Source organism: Eumetopias jubatus, unplaced genomic scaffold (genome assembly GCF_037043125.1).
Source record: "Eumetopias jubatus isolate StellerSeaLion01/CBP00866 unplaced genomic scaffold, mEumJub1_p1.0 scaffold_2, whole genome shotgun sequence".
NCBI lineage: Eukaryota > Metazoa > Chordata > Mammalia > Carnivora > Otariidae > Eumetopias > Eumetopias jubatus.
Window position 1 is genome coordinate 198,735,558 of NW_028274808.1, and position 19,106 is coordinate 198,754,663.

General features: G+C 60.0%; 1 protein-coding gene across 2 annotated transcripts in view; it reads left to right on the top strand.

Annotated features, from left to right (window-relative positions):
- The window catches only part of SORCS2 (sortilin related VPS10 domain containing receptor 2), a 461,295-nt gene that overhangs the window by 236,150 nt on the left and 206,039 nt on the right, over positions 1–19,106 (top strand). The gene's annotated exons all lie outside the window — the stretch shown is intronic.

Here is a 19,106-nt window from a genome sequence, read left to right on the forward strand (position 1 = left end):
GTGCGGCCCCTCGTGGGGGTCTCTGAAAACACTGCATGCGTGGAGAAAGGCCATGTCAGAGCAAGGAGAAGCAGGAAGCAGGTGGCAGAGGTGGAGGGAATGGAGGTGCTGTTTTAGTGGCGCCAGGGGGTTCTCCGAGGAGGTCCCATATGAGCTGAGCCCGACTGAGGATGGACGCCCGGCCTGGAAGGATCAAGGGAAAGAGATTTCTGGGCAGAGGCACAGCTGAGGCAAAGGCTGGAGACCTGGGGACATTGTTTGGTAGCCCCAGGCTGGGGTCCGCGGGGCAGACGAGCCTGGAAGAGAAAGGTCCAAGCCCGTGCCGTGCCTCCCCAAGTCTCCTTCTCTGCTGCCCCCACCCTCATGCCCTGCACCTGCTGGTCCACCTTCGGGATTCCCAGAACAACTTCAGACTCCCAAGAGCAATCTGGGGCCTTCTCCTTCATGAAGAGGGCGCCTCTGTACTCCCTTGTGACTATCTTTTCAAAGAAGTCCCCCACACTGACGGGCCTCCATTACGAATTCATAAGAAACACCCTCAGATCCCTGGCTGCCGTCTGGGCCGCAGTTTGTTGTAAATGGCACTTGTGAATGGTACGAGGTGGGCCAGCTCCCAGGGAGGCTGCCCGGCGGCCCGCACCCCACCATCACCCAGCAGGTTGACCGGGAACCTCGGGGAGGGACGGTCGGCACAGGTCCCGTCTACCACGTCTGGCTCCTGGCAGAGGCTGTCCCCGAGCGGTGGGCGTGTGTAGACCAGGCGGGTCCTCGGCGCTGTTTGCCTCGGTTGGCAACCCGGCGCCTTCCTCCAGGTTTGGACACGTGTCTCACTTCTCAGGTGACGTTTGTGAAACGCGCCCGGCAGGATGGCCCCTCACAGCTGCTCTTTGCACAGGCTCTGCTGACATCAGTTATGCTGGGGGGGGGGTCCTCCTGGCCCCAAGGAGGGGCCCGGCCCCTGCAGGATGGCTGGGACATCCGTTCAGGTGTCCTGGTCTCCTAGCTCCAGACCCTGCCATCTTCAAGGTCTGGCTTCCTCCTCTGCAGAGCAGGGATGGGTGACCCCCACTGGGTTGCTGTGACAGCAGCATGGAGCCCAGGGCACACAGGATGCTCCTTCCACTGGTTCTGCTCCCTGTGCCGCCCTGGGGCTTCACGTGCAAGGCCCCGAGCCTTTGGCCTGGAGGGGACAGACAGGCCCACCAACGGTGCTAGGACAGAGGGAAGGGCCCGGGGCTGGCTGCGGAGCGAGGCCTCCCTGGCCTGCTGACTTGGGGAAGGTTCAGGGAAGACATTGGGAGGTGGTGGCGGTCGAGTGGGAATTCCCTGGGTGGGGAAGGGGAGCAGAGCCGGGGGCGAGGGAGGTGGGCTTCCCACCTCAGGGGGCTGAGGAGACATGGAGCCTCCGGAGAGCCCACACCTGGCTGGGGGAGAGGCAGCATGGAGGGAGGCCCAATCAAGAAAGACCTTGAACGTCCATGCCAAGCCCAAGTGCTTGTTCGCTGCCCTCCGGGAGGGGCCTGTGGGGGGGGCTGAGGGGTGGGCAGAAACCTTCTCCCTCCCCTTATTTTCTTCATACCCACCACACTGGTCAGAAGGACTCGGGAGCCCAGACTGGCCTCTGGGCCCTGCGTGCAGAGGTTGCAGCCACACCTCCCTGTCGGCCCCATTAAGGAAGCCTCCGAGACTGGCCGTGGGACGGGGCTTCGTCAGGTCTGCCGTTAACACCCTGCTGGGAGGCTCTCACCCTCTGGAACCCAATTTGATGGGGCGTAGGGGGGCAGATTAACTGAACAAAACTTCATCAACTCAGACCATGAAGAGGAAAGTGCACCTGAGTAGGGCCAACGTGTTAATGTGAAAAATAATCCTTAGCCCTTGAGACCCATGTTGTCAGTTCTGTATTTTTATTTCGTTGCTTCCTTTAACAAAACTGGCATGAGCCCCGGGTGTGTGTGTGGTTTGGCGACCTAGACACAGCAGAATTTGCTAGATTAAGACCTTTAGGCTCCTGGTGCCGGCCAACCTTTGTTCTGGGCTTTGATGATTAATTTTTTAATTAATTAATTACTGAAGTATCAAAAGTGGGAACCCATTAGGAGGGCGAGTGCTGCTGAGTGAACCTGAGAACCCCTCCCAGAGCACACATCCTGCCAATGACACGTGAGCACACAAGCACTCGCTAAGTTGAACGTGAGGGGTGGGTCACATCTACAGCCTGGGGTGACTGCCACGTGCTGGAGGTGCTGAGATGCAATGGACCGCGCGTGTCCCCGAGTGGCCCAGAGGCCAGGAGGGTGCCTCAGGTACAGAGAGAGGGACAGGTGTCCTTGTCAAGAGGAGGAGGAACACAGAGGAGACATGGAGGAGGAGCCACGTGACGATGCCGGCAGATCGGACCTCTGTGTCTACAAACCGGGGGACACTGCGGAGCTAGAAGAGGTGGCAAGGACCCGCCCGGGGGGGGGGTCTCCGGAGTGAGGACTTCTGGCCTCCAGACCGTGAGAGGCCATCTGTGTTGCTTGAAGCCTCAGTGTGCGGTGCTTGGTTGAGGTGGCACCAGGACCCGAGGGGTCTCCGAGCCGGGGTTGCTGAGCTGTCACGGGCACTTTCTCCTGGCGTGCGCGCCTCTGCTGGACGCTCGGTTTCTTCCTGACAGTGGGTCTCTTGAGCAAGACGGTGCTGCCCGCCCACCAGCGCCGGGCCGCTGATCCGGGTGTGAGGGCAGACAGTGAGGCCCACCAACCCCTGTCGGGGTTGGGAAGTCAGGGAGTTCAACTGCTGAGAATGTGCCAGAAGGACCGGCAGAGTGTGCCCGCGTGGGCGCCGGGGAGGGGCTGCTCCACTCAGAGGCCTAGAGGGTGGGAGCTGCGTGCAGGAGCTGGTCACATCCCGTGGGGGGTGTTGGTACCACCGTTCTGGCAGGCCTGTCGGGGCCGGCCTCCGTGAGGAGGTCTCAGAAATGGGGTGGCTTGGCTGGAACCTATTGCCCGGGGGTTGGGTGTGATCTGCATCATGTTAGATAAAAAACACCCAGCACCTTTGCCTGAATTGGATCATAACGTTGTCTGAGGGGGGGGGGGCGGTCAGCGGAGGGAGCGGTTGGCCAACTCCCACCAGGGGTGAGGCAGATGCCGGGGGGCGGTGGGCAGGGAGGCGCCCCCACACCAGCGCTCTGCAGGGGCACAGACCTTCCTGGGAAAGGCGTGCTGGACCCCCGCTCTGGGCTTTGGGCCTTGTCTCCTCCTCCCCCCACGGATGCGTTCCTGGAAGCCTGGAGGTTGGCAGTTGATGCATACGCTCGCTCATTCCAGCCCTGGGATAATACAACTCACGGTTCTCTGGGAGGGCAGGAGCCCACAGAGCGATTTAATTTAGTTCAGACAGTACTTTTGGAGCACCCACAGCATCCCAGGGCCTGGTAGGCCTGAAAACCCTTATACGGACAAGAGACTTATCCTCTCCTCTCCAGGGGTTCCCAGACTACTGAGGGGATGTCGAGAAGTCGTGCAATGTCACCGTGCTTTACGGTAAACTGGAGACCAGATGAAAGAGCAATCATTGTTGGCTGGGGTCACGTGCTAGGGAGCCTCAGAGAGGGCCACTGGGAGGAAGGGACATTTGAGAAGGGTTTTGGAGGATGTGTAGGAGTTTTCCAAGCCAGTGTGGAAGCTGTGAACTTTGAAGATGGGAGAGAAAACATGAGCAAGCGCACGGAGGCTAGAAATGCGGGCCTGGTGGCTGTTGAGGCTGCTGGTGTGTTGTTTGGGCATGGCGGTGTTGCAGCCCCAAGCTGACTGAAGTCAGGTGAGATTTGTTACAGGAAGTCAGACCTGCTCCTAAACCCAAGAGCAGAAAGCCCTGGTGGGTGAGCATAATGAAGTGGGGAGCCAGGGACCTTGGATGTCTGGATTGGCCCACTGCATTCTCTCTCTCTCCTTCTCCCTCCCTGCTTCCCTTCGGGGAATCAGCCTTCTGCTCCTGCAGGTGCCCCATCCAATATGGCAGCCTTGGACCATGAGTCCATATCATGGTATAGTTCAGGGACCTGCTCATCCAGCTTCTCCAGACCTGTTTCTGAGTTCCTGGGAAACAGAATGTGATGAGCAAACCCAGGGTCAGTGCCTGGGTCTGGCCCTGGAGCTTCTGCCCCCTCAGCTGGAGCCCTCAGGAGGGCAGAGGGTCTGGGAAAGTCACTTGCATCTCTGCTGGGCTTGGGCATGAGCGTTCAGAGCTCTGAGCCTCAGCTTCTTCGCTGTGACACCCAGGAATAGGGACATGGACCTCCTTCTGGGAGAAATGAAATATTCCGTTATGGCTCCCACCAGTGGGAAAGCACTTCAGTCCCTGGCAGCTCTGTGTCTGTTCTCTGGCCCTGTCCTCCCCAGGCTGCTGTCCCAGCAGGAAAACAAGCGTGGGGACTCAGGGGCAGATAGCCCAGCTTGGTCCCCACACTGAGCTGGCCTCGGGGCAGCTTGCTAACTCCCCAGGGTTGCCGGTGTATCTGGGAATGAGGTGTTAGCAGCCCTGCTGGCTTCTCAGCATTGCAAGAAAGGTCCAATGGCAAAAAGGGTTGAGAAGCGCCAGGCATGTGGTAGGTCCTTGTACACGTGTATCTTGTTAAATAAGCGGGTAAATGAGAGTGAAGACATTTCTCGCCATGTTCTCAACTAAGGTAGACATGAAATAACTTACGATCAAGCCTAAGCAGGTTTTCCCGCCTGGGTTTGTGGGGTTCGGGGACTCTGAGGTCATCTAACCCCGGCTTCCCGTTTGTCAGAGGCGGGGCTACGGGAAGACGGAGGGAAACGCCTGCGGTGGTCCATACGCCTTCTCTTCTAAGGGGTGATGCCTCCCCCTGCGGGGGACGCCACCGAGGCCCCACAGTTTCTTGGAAAACTTAAGCCCAAAGAATTGAAGCCGTGAGTACTCAGCAGCATCCCCGGGATTCCCAAGCCCAGGCTGTTCCAGACCTACACATGCTATTTTCCGACTTAGCATTTCAAGCATTTAAGGGTTTTATGTTTCTTTGCTTTCCCACTGTGTCCTAGAAAACACAGTGCAGTAAAAACCAACATGCGCTGAGAGGCATCGTAGCGTCTGTCTTCCCAGAGGCCTCCGGGACCTGCCCTCAAACCTGGCGTGCCGCCCGTGGCCACCCCTACGGGCAGGGGGTCGCGCATCTAAACGTGTTCTCCGAGGGGGTTGGCTGAGGTGTGCTGAGAACTTCGCCCCCGCCTTCCCCACGAGGGGCTGCTCCCTCTGCCATCTGGCTACACGCTTCCGTGTTTCTCCGGTCGGGGGACTGAAGTGACCGCCGGGCATCGGGTCTGACTCCCTCGTGTTTTAGGAGCTCCCTTTCTGACGGAGCGGGGCGGGGGCAGCTGGATGGGTTGAAGGTGCTGCCTCCGGGGAGGGGAATGTTGCGGGGGGGGGGGCCCGCTCTCGCAGGATCTGTGGGACAGAGCGGAGCGCGGCCCCACGAGGACGTGCAAGGCTTTTGGCCAGAGGTGCCGCCGGTCCCGGCTCGAACCCGCATCCTCCACACACTCAATTCCTGCAGGTTTTCCCTCTGCTTTCTTCCTCCTCTACTCAGAGCTTGTTTAAAAGCAAAAGCAACATGATCCTATCTTTAAATGAGAGAATTCTGAGCTGGAAGGGATGCTGCAGATTAAATGTCACGGGTGTCGTCCCCGGAGAGCCGCCTCCATCGTGCCCAGCCCGCCTCCCTCTGGCGCTTCCCGGAGGCCAGAGTGTGCACACGCATGTGTGTGAGTGTGCCTATGTGTGCGCATGGGTTTATCTCCCGCCACCCCGACTGGAACGGGAGCCCCTCCCAAAGTGTCGGGACCTGGCCGGCTGGTTTCCTTCGGGGCGTTTGTTGAATGAATGAGTGAGTGAGTGAGGAGCAAGTCTGGCCGTGGATCTGACCTTCCTGTGTGCAGACTCCCCGGACAGGCCTGTCAGAAATCTGTGCGCACCCCCACGGTGCTCATTCACGCCCAGCACCCCCGGCCCCCCTGAGGCTGCCTGCAGATCCGTGCGGCCTTTCATCACCGCGGACGGGCTTGTGCAGAGCGCCTGGGTCGTCCCAGCCCGGGCCCAGAGGCTGCCCCCTCTGCTTTTTCATCACACCAGGGCCTGGCTTGGGCTCTGTGGAGGCCGCTTCAAACTCAGCAGGCTCCCCACTGCACAAGGCCCGGCCTTCGCATCTGCCAGGGCACCGGAGGCTGAACGGTCCTTCCCGGCCCAGCTGAGGAGCCCCTGCCGACTTTCAGCCCTGTGTCCCTGGCCTGCAGCTGCCCTCACAAGCGAGCAAACTGGGAGCTTACAGGAGCCCGTTCCGTCTCTCAGTCTGGAGGCCACAAGTCTGAAACCGAGGCACCGTCAGGCCGCGCTCCCTCCAGGGGCTCTGGAGGGGATCCCTCCTCACTTTTTCCAGCTTCTGGGGCTCCAGGCACCCCTGGGCTTGCAGCCGTATCCCTCTATCATATCAGAGAAGGCTCTGCCATCACACAGTCTTTTCTCCATGTCTGTGTCCCCTCTTCTGTGTCTTATAAGGACACTTGTCATATAAGGATTTTAGGCCCACGGACGATCCAGGGATGGTCTCATCTGCAGACTCTTCACTTGCTGATGTCTGCAAAGACCTTTTTCCCAAATAGTTTGCATCTGCAGGTTCTGGGGATTAGGATGCGGACGTACCTTTCGGAGGGTCACTATCTAACCCACTACAAACCCCAAAGGATGGAGCCCGGACAGCGTGTGACGTGCCCAGGACTCCCCCTCCGGGGAGCAGCAGAGCATGGTTCTGAGCCCGGGATCCCTGCCCCTGGTCCAGGCTCCCCAGTGAATCACCTCCCACATCGATGCCTGGGTGGTGTTTGTTGGCCACAGTCTAAATCGCATGGAAAAATATGACAATGAAGCTGTTAACATTCTCTCTCACTGCCTGTGCCGGGGAGAGCAAGCTGCGTTCTGCGGGCCTCTGTGCTCCCCGCTGCCTAGGGATTACCCGCCTGCAGGGAGGCTGCATGCTCATCTGGGCTTCTACTAGACTCACAAAGCGGTGATGGGCCAGAGCTCAGAGCCACCTGGGTGGGGGCTCAGCTCCACCCCCGCCCCTCGCTGCCGGGCCATCTACCTCTTTGCATCTCTTTCTCTCAATTAAGCCCCAGCCGCTATGGCCCTGGGCTTCTGGCTGTGTGCTCTCTGCACCTTAATTAGGGGTCATAGCGAATGGTATTATTTCCCAGGCTTGCCGTGATTCTCTTAAAATTTCTCTTTGTAGACTTCAGGCAGGGCCCGATTCCACCCACAGACAAAGGAGACAGAAATACAGGGCAGATCCGCTCTCTCGTCAGCAAGCCCCGTGCTTCCTTCTTGTGGCTGCCTCTAGCAGTTGAGTGTGGAGATGGTCCGTAGTTTGGCATTTAAGGTCGTTCAGATCTTCTGGCGCTTGGACTCTGGGCTCTGAGATTCAGACAGTCCCCGCAGTGCAGAGTGCGGTGATTAATTAGTAATGTCTGCTGCGGCCTCTGGAGGGGGCCGAGGGGGCCGTGCGCCGGCTGGTTGCCTTGTCCAGCTGAGGCCTTCAGCTGGGTTTGCCGTCACTCGGGGTCACCTGCAGTAGTAGCCAGGGAGATGCAGTCTTTGAGGGGGGTTCCAGCCCTGGCAAAGGCAGGGACCCGAAGTGCGTCATAGGGATCTGATTGGGGCCCGTGGCCAGCTTCAGCATCGCGGTTTGAGAAATTGGGCTGGAAGAAGGAGCAATGGTTCTCATGTGTCCTACTTTGTGACCCCACCCCGCCCCGTGTGGCATAGAAGCCCCCACCTGCATGGACCCCTCCCGCCAGCCCTACTCTGGTATAGACCTTGCCTCCTGTGGACCCTCCACCCCATGTTCCTGGAAACCCCATCCTTTATACCACACTTTGCCAGACTTCCCTGCCTTGGTCCCCACAGGGCGCCCCTGTGACTCACCAGGATGGGAATGGCCGCTTCGTCTACGGATCAGGAAACAGGCTCAGTGTAGAGAAGCCACCCGAAGTGGCCAAGCTGAGCCATGGACACCTGCATGCCCCGGCCACCAGATGGCAAAGCGTCAGTGCCCCGTGGTGTAGGAGCCTGATCTGAGGGGCACGTACTTGCATTGCTGTGAATGGCCGCTATCTTCTTTCACGTTTCCGTGCATTTCCTGTTCCTTCATTCACTAATTCCTCAGTGAGCACTTCCCGCCATCCAGGGCTGGGGGGACCTCACGGATGACAGTCTAGTTGGAGAGACCATGTGACCACATAATTGCACACACGGGGACGTGGAGCTCCTGGCGCCCCTGCAGCCGTCAGGGCAGAGGGGGGCCTGGCAGGGGGCTTTGGGTCACCCCTACGCTTACTTCCCCGAATGCCCTGCACCCTCTCACACGCAGCCATCCTCGAGCACCCTACATCGACTTCATAATTTCCGGCTGCCGAATCCCCAGTGCCTTCTCGAAGCCACTTCCTGGTCCCCGTCTCGCGTGTGGGGGCTTGTCAGGGGCCGGCGTGGGCGACCATTGCTGCTGTCTGGGCAGTGTTACGGGTTGACAAGGTCTCACAAGTGGGCGAATCCTTTCTCAAGACAGCGCCTTCCTCTTGGAGGTCAATAGTCCCACAGTGAGTCGCTGGCCTCCTGGGCCCCACAGGTGCTGTCCTGTGGTCAATGTTGGTGTTTGAAATCGTCCCCAGCCCCTGCTCCATGCCCACAAGGCAACACCGAGTGTGTTATTTCAGGTGCGAAAAGCACATCTGTGTATGAAAATCGAGGCCCCTCAATCAAAATAATCGCCTGTAATTCAGGCGAACCCTCCATTTCTGTTCGCAGACAGAAGTGTTCTGGAAAACACAAATGCCTGCCCGAACCCTAGGAAACCACTTGTGAGCTAATGGTTCCTCTTTCCAGGGTGCTTGAGCTCTGGGGGTGCTGGCCGCTGAGTGAGTGGATGGGACAGGCATCATTGCAAGGGGTGTCGAGTGGAGGGCAGCAGCCGTGGGGTGGGGTGCGAGGGGGATGCTGGAGCTGTGAACCAGGCTTACAGTGAAGTTCCCGGCCACCCCGGGTCTGTAGGCGCCCCTGCAGCAGGAGAAGCATGTCACAAGGCAGCAGGATGGGAGGTAGGTCCGACGGGGTGGGCCGGCCAGGACCCCAAGGGCCACGCCAGGCAATAGGGGTGAGAGGGAGGGGCTGTGACCCCAGGGGAGCAGTGGCCGTGGCTGGGAACTTCACTGTGAAGTGAGCTTGGCAGGAAGATCCAGGGGCTTCCTCGCTGGGTTATGTATTCTCCTTCTGGGCTCTTCTCTCGCTTCCCTTCTGACTGTGTGGGGGCCCAGACTCCACTCAGGGCCGGTGGGCCCCCAAGAGTGCGTCCTTCTGCTCGACATGGCAGTGCCAGTCCCGTCCGGGAGGGGGAGGCTTCACACAGCTCTCCTCGCGGGACAGGCAGAGCCCGGGGGGACGTCCATGGAGACCACAGAGCTGGCGCACAAGAATGCTCCCCGCATTGGTCTTTTAAAGCGGTCATGTTGGGGGCTCAGGATTGCCACGGTTGGGGGGACGTGCCTCAAAGGCCACAGCGCCTGGGAGAACCCAGCTCAGAGATCACCTTTCCCTGGAGGAGGTGGGGGGTGGGGGTGGGGTGACCAGCAGGGGTGAGGTCTGCAGACGTGCAGGGGAAGACAGCCCCACGGGCGTCACTATGCTCAGAGCTTGACTGCTTCCGTACCCAGTGTGCCCCGGCCTGGTCAGGATCCCCTGATGGGGCCGGGTCACTGGCCTCATTCGCACTAGTGTCCCAGCGGCCCATCTTGCCTCTTCTGTTCCTCCCCACCGTGTTCTGCTCTGGAATGCTCTCGTTGGTTTCCCTTTGCCCTCCTGTGGCTATAACCCAAATCTTTCCCTGTGAGCTCTCCAGGTGTTTCCCTCTTCTCTGTCCCCTAATTCTGAGCTCCTCCCACCCTGCACCTCCTTGACATCCTCTGAGCACACAATGCTTGCCTTCCCTTCCAGGCTTTGACACATGCTGTTCCCTGCATCCTCTTACCTGAGTAACCTGTATTCACGCGCCAGTCCTCCATGTAGATATCCCATCCTCCAGGGGTGATCTGTGGCTCTAGGCGGCCCCGAGGCTGTGTTGGGGTGGGGCACCCTCACCTCCATTCTCATGGCAGCTCTGCACGGGCTCTCAGAGCTTCCTGCACCGTGGACCATCCCCAGGTCCCTAAGCGAGCACCCCCCCGGCCCCCGAGAGCAGGTGCAACGGTTTTCACACCAGTCTCCCAGATACCCAGGGGCTAGCCCAGGGATGGCACGCAGTACGTGCTCATTTCATGCTCGTTGACTAAATCAGTGCAGAGGGACTGCCTTCGGGTCTATCCTGATACTACCCGTGTGACCCTGGGCACATCACTTAACCTCTCTGAGCTCCCGTGTTCTACTCTGTGAAAGGGCGGTGGCAGTAATGGCTGGCGTCTCTCAAACGCTTATGAAGCCCGTGTGCCACGCACTCCGGTGAGCCCCTCCGCCCAGCAGCGCCCCCGCTCCTCACAAGCCCCATCTCAGGCTGCACTGTTGCTATTGTCCTGTTTGTCCTTGAGGGCCGGGGTCCCGGGAGGCCAGCTGGCTCGGGGTTCCTGCAGGTCAGGGGCAGGGGAGTGGTGGGGCCAGCAGCCACTGCCGGGGCCTCGCTCCTTCGCGGTGGGTAGGCCCAGAGCAGGGAGTGCCCAGGACTTCTGAGCGGGGGCCGCGCTCTGGGCGACACGGGACAGGGGCCGGCTGCCCTGCCTGTCGGTCCCTCCGCCTCCGTGGAAACAGCCCCGCCCGCGTGCCTGGCTTTGGGTTTGCCCGGCTGCAGCAGAGGGGAGCAGTCGTTTGTACTTGGCTCCGGGGCTCTGGGGCTGGGCTGGGTTCGGCAAGGGGGAGGCGAGGACAGAGCCAGAGCCAGAGCCAGCAGTCTGGAAGCAGAGCTGGCGTGGGCACCGTGTGGGCTCTTGGATCGGAAGGCTGGCCTCAGCACCATGACCTTGTTGGCCCTGGGCGACACGCTGGACCAGGTGGAGCCTGCTGGGACTCTCTCTCCTCAGATGTACCTTGACCCAGAAGCTTCTTGAGTCCAGCTTGGAGTAGAGGAGGCTGCAACAGAGAGCAACGGCGCGACCCTGTGTCTCACTTCCCAGAGACTCAGTCTGTCATCTCTAAAATGGGCACCGTCGCAGCTTGCTTACAGACATGTTTGCGCACCCAATGCAAGATGTACAACACACAGTTTGGGGCCGGTGTTACCTCTTGTCCCCTCACACAAACACATGGACCCTGTACTCACATCTTCTAAAGGTAACCCCCCACCCAAGTCCAGGAGGCAGCTGGCGGTCAGCTGAGGCCGGGGAGAAGGGGGTTCCTAGCGTCATAGTCCTCTTATGACCTGTTTCCCAGCAGGGCCGGAGTGGTGGGTCTGGGCCAGGTCTGTGGGGCTGGGGCCTCCTCCAGCTTTCTCTGAGGCCGCCCCCCTTCAGAGACCCTTTCCTCCCTCCTGGCGCTGACCCCGCTCCTGCTGTCGCTGGGAAGGTGCTCACCGACCCTGAGTGGCCTAGCCTGGTGGCCCCCAACCCAGGTTTAAGCTCTGCCGTAGCCCTGACCAGCTGGGGGCCTGGCTGGGCAAGTTACAGCCCCTCCTGGGACCTCAGGATCTTCATCTGTGTGCAGGAACGGCGAGGCTGGCCCTGCCTGTTTCATAGGAGAGGTGGTGTGTGTGGACACATCCTGTGGAGTGGAAAGTGGCAGGTGCCTGGTGACCCCGGTGGTGCACCCACATCTCAGGGGGCGTCCTACCTCTGGGGCCCACAAAGGAAATTCCAGCTTTAGAAGAATGGTGGATGCCATGGGCAGTACTGTTCACCGAGCCTGTAGTCTGTGCTAACTGAGGTCATGTTTTAACACTTGCGGAGCCAGGGAAGGGAACCCTTACATGCTGAGAACCTAGGGCATGGCACACCCTGAAGTGTACGAACCCCCTTTGGCTCTGAAGCGGTGTCGTGAGTCCTGCAGGGGGAACTGAGGCTCAGAGAGAGCGGGTGACTTGCCCAAGGCCCCACCACTGCCTGGGGGCAGAACTGGGACTCAAACCACACAGTCTGGCTTGGGCCCTGGTGCTGGTCCCGGGACCCCAGGCTGCCTGCTCTGTCAGGCCTGTTAGCGGTGGAGAATGGCCGGCTCCCTTCGAGGACTCCTGAGTGCAGTGAGTCAGCAGGCGCAGCAGCTCGGCGTCCAGAATGCACAGAGGAGAGAGGAGGCTGCCCTCCCCGAGCCTCACAGCAGCCCAGTGGGCGGTGGGCTGCCAGAAAGGGCTCCTGGTGGAGGGTGACCTTGAGCGGACCTTGTGACCTTGAAAGAGGTGGAGGATGGACCTTGAGGCAGGAGGGAGGAGCATGGGCCAGCCAAGGGGGTCGGTTGGTGCCCTTTGTAGCTCAGGGTTTTGTGACTTTCTGGGCACTCCCTTGTTTGCCCCATACTTCATGCCTATCCTCTCCTGTGTCCTTAGCACCGGCCCAGGCCTGGCCGCACCAGGTGTTGGGAATGTTGCATGAGCGAGGGAGGAAAAGGGGACCCAGGGGCAGAGGGAGGCATCAGGCCTGGCCACAGAGGGAGCAGACCCAGACTCTGAGGGGCTTAGGAGGTATAGTTGGTGCCAAAGTCGTAGAGGCGAGTGGACAGGGAAGAGAATTTGGAGCTTTCTGGAGAGTGTTCTGGAAAGTTCTTCTGGTGCCTTACCCTGTTCGTTGCAGGAAGGAAGGGGGGGAGCAGAAGCAATGGGACTCCCTTTGTGCCAGCATCGCTGCCCCTCTGTGTGTGCTCACACCACACCACAAAACCCTCCAAGACACTGCAGAGAACGTCTTCCCTGTTGCTCAGGTGAGGGACCTGGAGCCCAGAGAAGGAGACATTGGCCCGGGCCCACCCAGGGAGCAGGGGAGTGAGACTTCCCACCTGGGTCAGATTCCAAGGCCCCTTCCCATCACACCACCTGACCCCCCCAGTAATTAGAACTTTCTGGAAAGCTCCTGGGGCTCTTGACCCCTTCCCTGACCCCACACTCAGGGCAGCGAGCCTGTGGCACTCAGCGTGGAGGCTGTAAAATTAGCAACTTGAATTTAGCTGTCTGGAAATCAGTTGAGGGAAAAATGTATTGTCAAGGGATTAGTTTTCTTATAAACTAGCATGATAAAAATAAAGAAAAAGGCCAAGTTGTGGGACGCGAGTACGTTTTCTAAATTTGTAACAGGGATCCATTATTCATGGGCCACATTTGAAAAGGCTGCAGCTCCAGAAGGGAACTAGGACTGAGTGGAAAGGGCCCTGGATGGGAAGGGCCTTACCAGGTAGCCGCCAAGGGAATGCACCTGCTGATCAGGGGGGATGCACCCGCTGATCAGGGGGGATGCACATGCTGATCAGGGGGATGAACCTGCGGATCAGGGGGATGCACCTGCTGATCGGGGGGGACACACCTGCTGATCAGGGGGATGCACCTGCTGCTCAGGGGGATGCACCTGCTGATCGGGGGAATGCACCTGCTGATCAGGGGGGATGCACCTGCTGGTTGGGGGGACGCACCTGCTGATCAAGGGATGTATCTGCTGATTAGGGGGATGCACCTGCTGATCAGGGGGATGCACCTGCTGATCGGGGGAATGCACCTGCTGATCAGGGGGCACGCACCTGCTGATCAGGGGGATGTACCTGCTGATCAAGGGTGGGAGCAAGGGGGTCCCACGGTGGTGAGCACAGCTCAGCTCTGTCAGGGGGCCCAGAGCTGCCTCTCCATGCAAACACCGGGCTGTACTAAGTGTAGTTTGGACAGATGCCTGCACACGGTAGGAGGGCAAAATGAAACCAGGCTGGGCCTTCATCATTATGTGGGGGTCCTAATTTACTCTCAACAGCAATGCTATGAATGGATATTGGCCATTCTGCTGAAGAAGACACCGAGGGTTAGAGTGGTGGAGAGAAATAGTAGTGGCGCTTGGCTGGTTTCAGTGGCTGAGGCCTCAGGCTTGGGGAGTCCACTCCCCACTGTCTCTCCTTACTCCACCATCTCTGCCCTTTTCCTTTGGTCTGTTGGGACAGTGCAGAATGGAGATAAAGGGCACTCCTGGAAGGCCCCCGTGTGTCTCTCCCCAGGCCTGAGTCCCCATGGGGAGGGACCCATTCAGCCTTCCTGTGGCCCACTGGGGTTGTTACCATTGTCAGATGAGGAGACAGAGGCTCTGGGAGGTCTGGGGACTTGCCCGGGCTCTGCAACTCATAAGCAGGGCTCCTCCCTTTGCTAGCTCCCAGCACCCCTGGGTGAAGGACAAGGCCGTCCTGATGTGGGGACCATGCCCACTCCTCAGCACGACTGACCCCGCTCAGACTCCTCACCTGGCTGGGTCCCAGCCAAGACTCATAAAAGTCCTACCTCCAAAGAATCCCACAGTTCAGATTTCTCCATTAGTTATAATCTCTGCCGCATGTGAGAGCTAGCTCTGTGCTGGGCCCTCCCTGAGGAGCTGTCACCCAAGGCGGGAGGTGCCTCCCTGATCCCCCGGCACAGATGGGGAAGGTGAGGGTCACAGGGATAAGCGACTTGCCCCACGTCACGACCTAGTCGGAGAGCCAGGTCCAAGACCCTACACCAGGTTCTTTCCAGAAGATTCATTGCCATGAAATGCAGAAGCCAGAGGGCTGCCAGGCTCTTTGTAAAAAAGGCAGGTAAATGCATGTAGGAGGAACAGTTTTAAGACGGGATTTTCCACTATGGCTCATCTCCATGGTTTGACCCAGCTGCAGTTTGGGGCTCCTTTGCCCTCACTTCAGACGGCTGCACTTCTGGGGGTGGGTGGGTGTGTCTGGGGTCGTGGAGATGAAGGGTGGGGCTCCCTGCCAGCTGAGCATGCTGACGTAGGTGGGATATGCCATGTCCCCGTGGACCCAGTGACCCAGGCCCTTACCTGGACCCATGTGTCACTGTGCATATCTCCACCCTGTGTCACAGGGGATGGGAAGGCCAAGGTGCTCTGTCCACTGCCGGGCTGGGCATGTACCGCATCTGCTTCCTGATGAAACTGGGAGCCACCGGGCAGAGATTCCCACCGGTTCCCTGGTTCTGGGACCTGTGTCCACCACACAGAGCTGCAGAGAACATGCTTGCTGGGTCCCATCTAATGGCCACCAGGATGGAGCCTTGCCTTGGGGGGGCTCGGGCCTGGATGGGAAGGCGGCTGGCTGCAAGTGCAGGTGTTCTGAGCCTCATCCCCTCATCTCTGAAAGGAGGACGGACCTCCATGGTCATGGGCAGGAAATGCAGTAACACGGACAGAGCGTTGCTGGGGCACAACAGGGCCCGAGTTCACATAGTGCTCCCGGCCTCGGTCAGCACACGTGATCAGACCCCGGTCCTGCCTCCGTGGCACCCTTGGAGTGCAGCATGGTCGCAATGGGATGAGTGTCCGGGAGCAGGAGGGAGAGCCCGTGAGCGCTGGGCAGGGACAGCGGGCAGCAGGACTTGGAGTGGTCCCCTCGCTGCTGCAGTGCTGGGGATAAGCCTGCGAAGCAACCCCCCCCAGCCCCCCACCCCGGCCCCAGCCTCCTGGCTTCTGGCGTGCTCTGTGCCAGCTCTCGGGACCCTGCAGGATTGAGCCACTCTGCCCGCAGCCATGACTCTTCCTGAGCATCCTTCCCTGCGCCCCCCCACCCTGCTTTTGCGCAGGGGCCTCCTGGCATCACCCTGCAAGGAAGCTTCCCATTCCTGCATCCTCGTCCGCTCCTGGGGACACTGCCTCAGACTCGTGGGGAGCACGGGCTGTGCCGGGGACACTGAGGGTGGGACAGGGAGGAGCAAGCCCAGGGGATCCTGAGGAAGGACATCCGACCCCTGCGGGGTCCTTGCTGGTCTCAGTAGCTAACTCAGAAGACTAACTCAGTGGGGCTGGGGGGCAGCGAGGGAGGGGAGGGGGAGAACCCCAGTACCTCCCACATGCCACCAAGGGCCTCTGAGGCTGGAGTGGAGTGGGCCCCGCGGCAGCCCGAGCGGAAGGAAACCCGAGCGGAAGGAAACCCGTGGCCCGCCGTCAGTCCCGACTCCTGCCACAGGCCCTGGGGCTTTGGTCTCGCCAGCACTCTGCCGGCTTAGCCGAGCACCCACCCTCCCTCCCCACAGCTCTCTGAAGGGGGCCCGGCCTCCTTCCCCGGGGCGCTGATATTTGTGCCGCTGCGGGGCCCCTTCCCCCTGGACCACCTGCTGCACCAGGCTGGGGCTCTGTGGGTACCACCTGACTTCACGCCGTGTCCCCAGCAGGGCTCCCGCACCCCACACAGCGCACGGCCCCCTCCCTGGCTCTGTCCTGGTTCCTTAGCTCTTCTTCCCCTTCATCTTTACATCGTTGTCTTTTTGGGGGATTAAAACAGGGACACCTCTGGGATGATGTTACGGTCGTTCGCGACGGTCTGGTTCCCTCCAGGCTGGCATCCCTGCCTGCTGCAGGAGGCGAGGCCGGGAGCGCCCACCGAGCGGGATTTGCGTGCCGAGGGCTGAGCGGCTGAGTGGGCTTCCCCGCAGAGACTTGAGGGGTCAGGCTGAGAACCAACCTCCTGGGGTTTCCTCCACACCAAGACTGCCCAGACTGGACCCAGGGCAGCAGTCTTCCCTGCACCCCGCTGTCCCCGCCTGCAGAGGGGGGCTGTTGGTCTTTTTGCTGATCTGCCTGCGTCTCTGTGCCTCTCTGGAGGTGTATCTTCCCTTCTTCCTTGCTTTTAAAGTACGTCCCAACCGGGGAGATCCACCCCCGCTAAGACACAATTAAGTTTCTCAAATTAATTATGCACCTGACAACCGGGGTGGTGATTTTCTTAATTTCCACTGTAATTACATTGCGGGAACAGTCACCCCTGCTCTCCCAGGAAGGAGGCGTGGGCTCCAGCGCTAGGCACTGTGTCTGCGGAGCCTGCAGTCCAGCTCCCAGCGGCGGGCCCAAGGTGCTTGGACCAAGCGCACCGAGCATGGCCCTGCTTGGTCCCTTGGGGTCCCATCGAAACAAAGAATGTGTGCGGCTGGGACCGAAGGGTCTTACCAGGGAAAAAGGCCTCACAGGGCTCGGCAAACGAAACCTTGCGCCACTGCCTGAGACTAACTTCTCCCAGGTGGGGAAGAGGATTCTGTGGTCATGGTGGTCCCTGTGGGGCTGACGCTTCTGAACCCTGGGCTGGGCTGGGATCTCTGTACCTCGAAGGCGTAATTTGTGTGAATGCAAAGGAGGGCCATCACAAGGTGGAGATGGGGGTATTCGGAAGTGTGATCAGAAGGGCCACTGCTGTTTATTCAAAGGAGCCGCCGTGGACTCCGCTGGTCCGTCTGCAGGCACCGCGCCCGGGCAGCCTTGTCGCTCCTCCTGTCCCAGCCCCACAATCACCGCGTCCCTCCCCGTGGCTGCCACTTACAATCTGTCTGTCTTCTGGCCTATGGCACCTTCGGGACAAGGGGTACTTGTGGGGTGCGGAGAGTGGAAGCTATGGGCCAGGGCCTCAGGGCTGGGAGAGCTGCAGCTGGGGTTGAAAACCGGCTCTCTGGCTCTCCGCTCCATATGGCCTTTGTGCTCAGCACCTGCTGGCGGGGGGACGGAGGCTGGCCTCTGCCTCCGAGGCGCGCCCATGGATGCGCTTCCCTGAGATTCACGTCTTCAGCCTCAGCCGTTGGGGGAGAAAAGAATATTCTAAAACCAGGAGGGTGTCAGTGACCCACGGGCAGTAGGACCTAGGTAAATGCCAGCTCGTTGTTTTCGAGAATCTGGGGGCTCCTTCCTCCCCCAGTGCTTTTATAGGACAGGTCCCACCCCAGTCCTCATGTTCAAATCAAACAGCCATGCCGAGCCGTCTGGGCCAGGACAACAGGCTGTCATTGAGATCAGAGGCGCCTCTCTCTGCGAGCCCAGGCTTATCTGAGGGGTTGGGAGATCAAAAATAAGAACAAATTAAATATGTATTCTATATCCTACATCTTTGTCATCTTTTCAGGAGCCCCAATAGGAAAGTTATTAATTTGTAAAGCAGGGAAAATCCAAACTCAGAAAGAGAAAAGCCCCCAGCTGTCTCTATGTCCTTCCTGGCACCCCTGCCCCCCAGCTGGGGGCAGGGGTGCAGTAGACAGGATGGACATAGAGACAGCTGGGGGCAGGGGTGCCGTGGAGGTGGATGGACGGAGGGACAGCTGGGGGCAGGGGTGCCGTGGAGGTGGATGGACGGAGGGACAGCTGGAGGCAGGGGTGCCGTGGAGGTGGATGGACGGAGGGACAGCTGGGGGCAGGGGTGCCATGGAGGTGGACGGGCGGAGGGACAGCTGGGGGCAGGGGTGCCATGGAAGTGGATGGGCGGAGGCACAGCTGGGGGCAGGGGTGCCGTGGAGGTGGATGGACAGAGGGACAGCTGGGGGCAGGGGTGCCGTGGAGGTGGATGGACGGAGGGACAGCTGGGGGCAGGGGTGCGATGGAGGTGGACGGGTGGAGGGACAGCTGGGGGCAGGGGTGCCATGGAAGTGGATGGGCAGAGGCGCAGCTGGGGGCAGGGGTGCCGTGAAGGTGGGGATGATGGTACAGAGGCAGATGTCCCTCCTTGAACAGTAGCAGACGCAGTGGGTGAGACTGGAACCAGGGACAGGCACAGGGACAGAGGGACGTCAAGGGCCAAGGGATCCAGGCGGGAAGGATCCCGTGTGCCCAGTGGCTAAGCCGAGCGCAGGCCCAGACGCAGCATGGATGCTCATACACGGTGTGTGCGTCTAAGCGGACCGGCTTAGCCCCCTGGCCTGCTAGATACCCCGTTTCAGGATTTCTCATTTTAAAAGTCCTCACGGACTGGGGGCTGGAGGCCAGGTGTGAGCATCGGGGGTGGGGGTGGTCCTGAGGCCCCTAGTTCATTCCGGGGCCCTGAATAGAAAGACCTGCCTTGCCAGCCCCTCCCTCCCTGACTCTGCTGTGTGACCTGTCCCCTGGCCACAGGCGGCGTGGGGGAGCTGGTGCAGCCCCAACTCCATCTCTGGCCCTGAA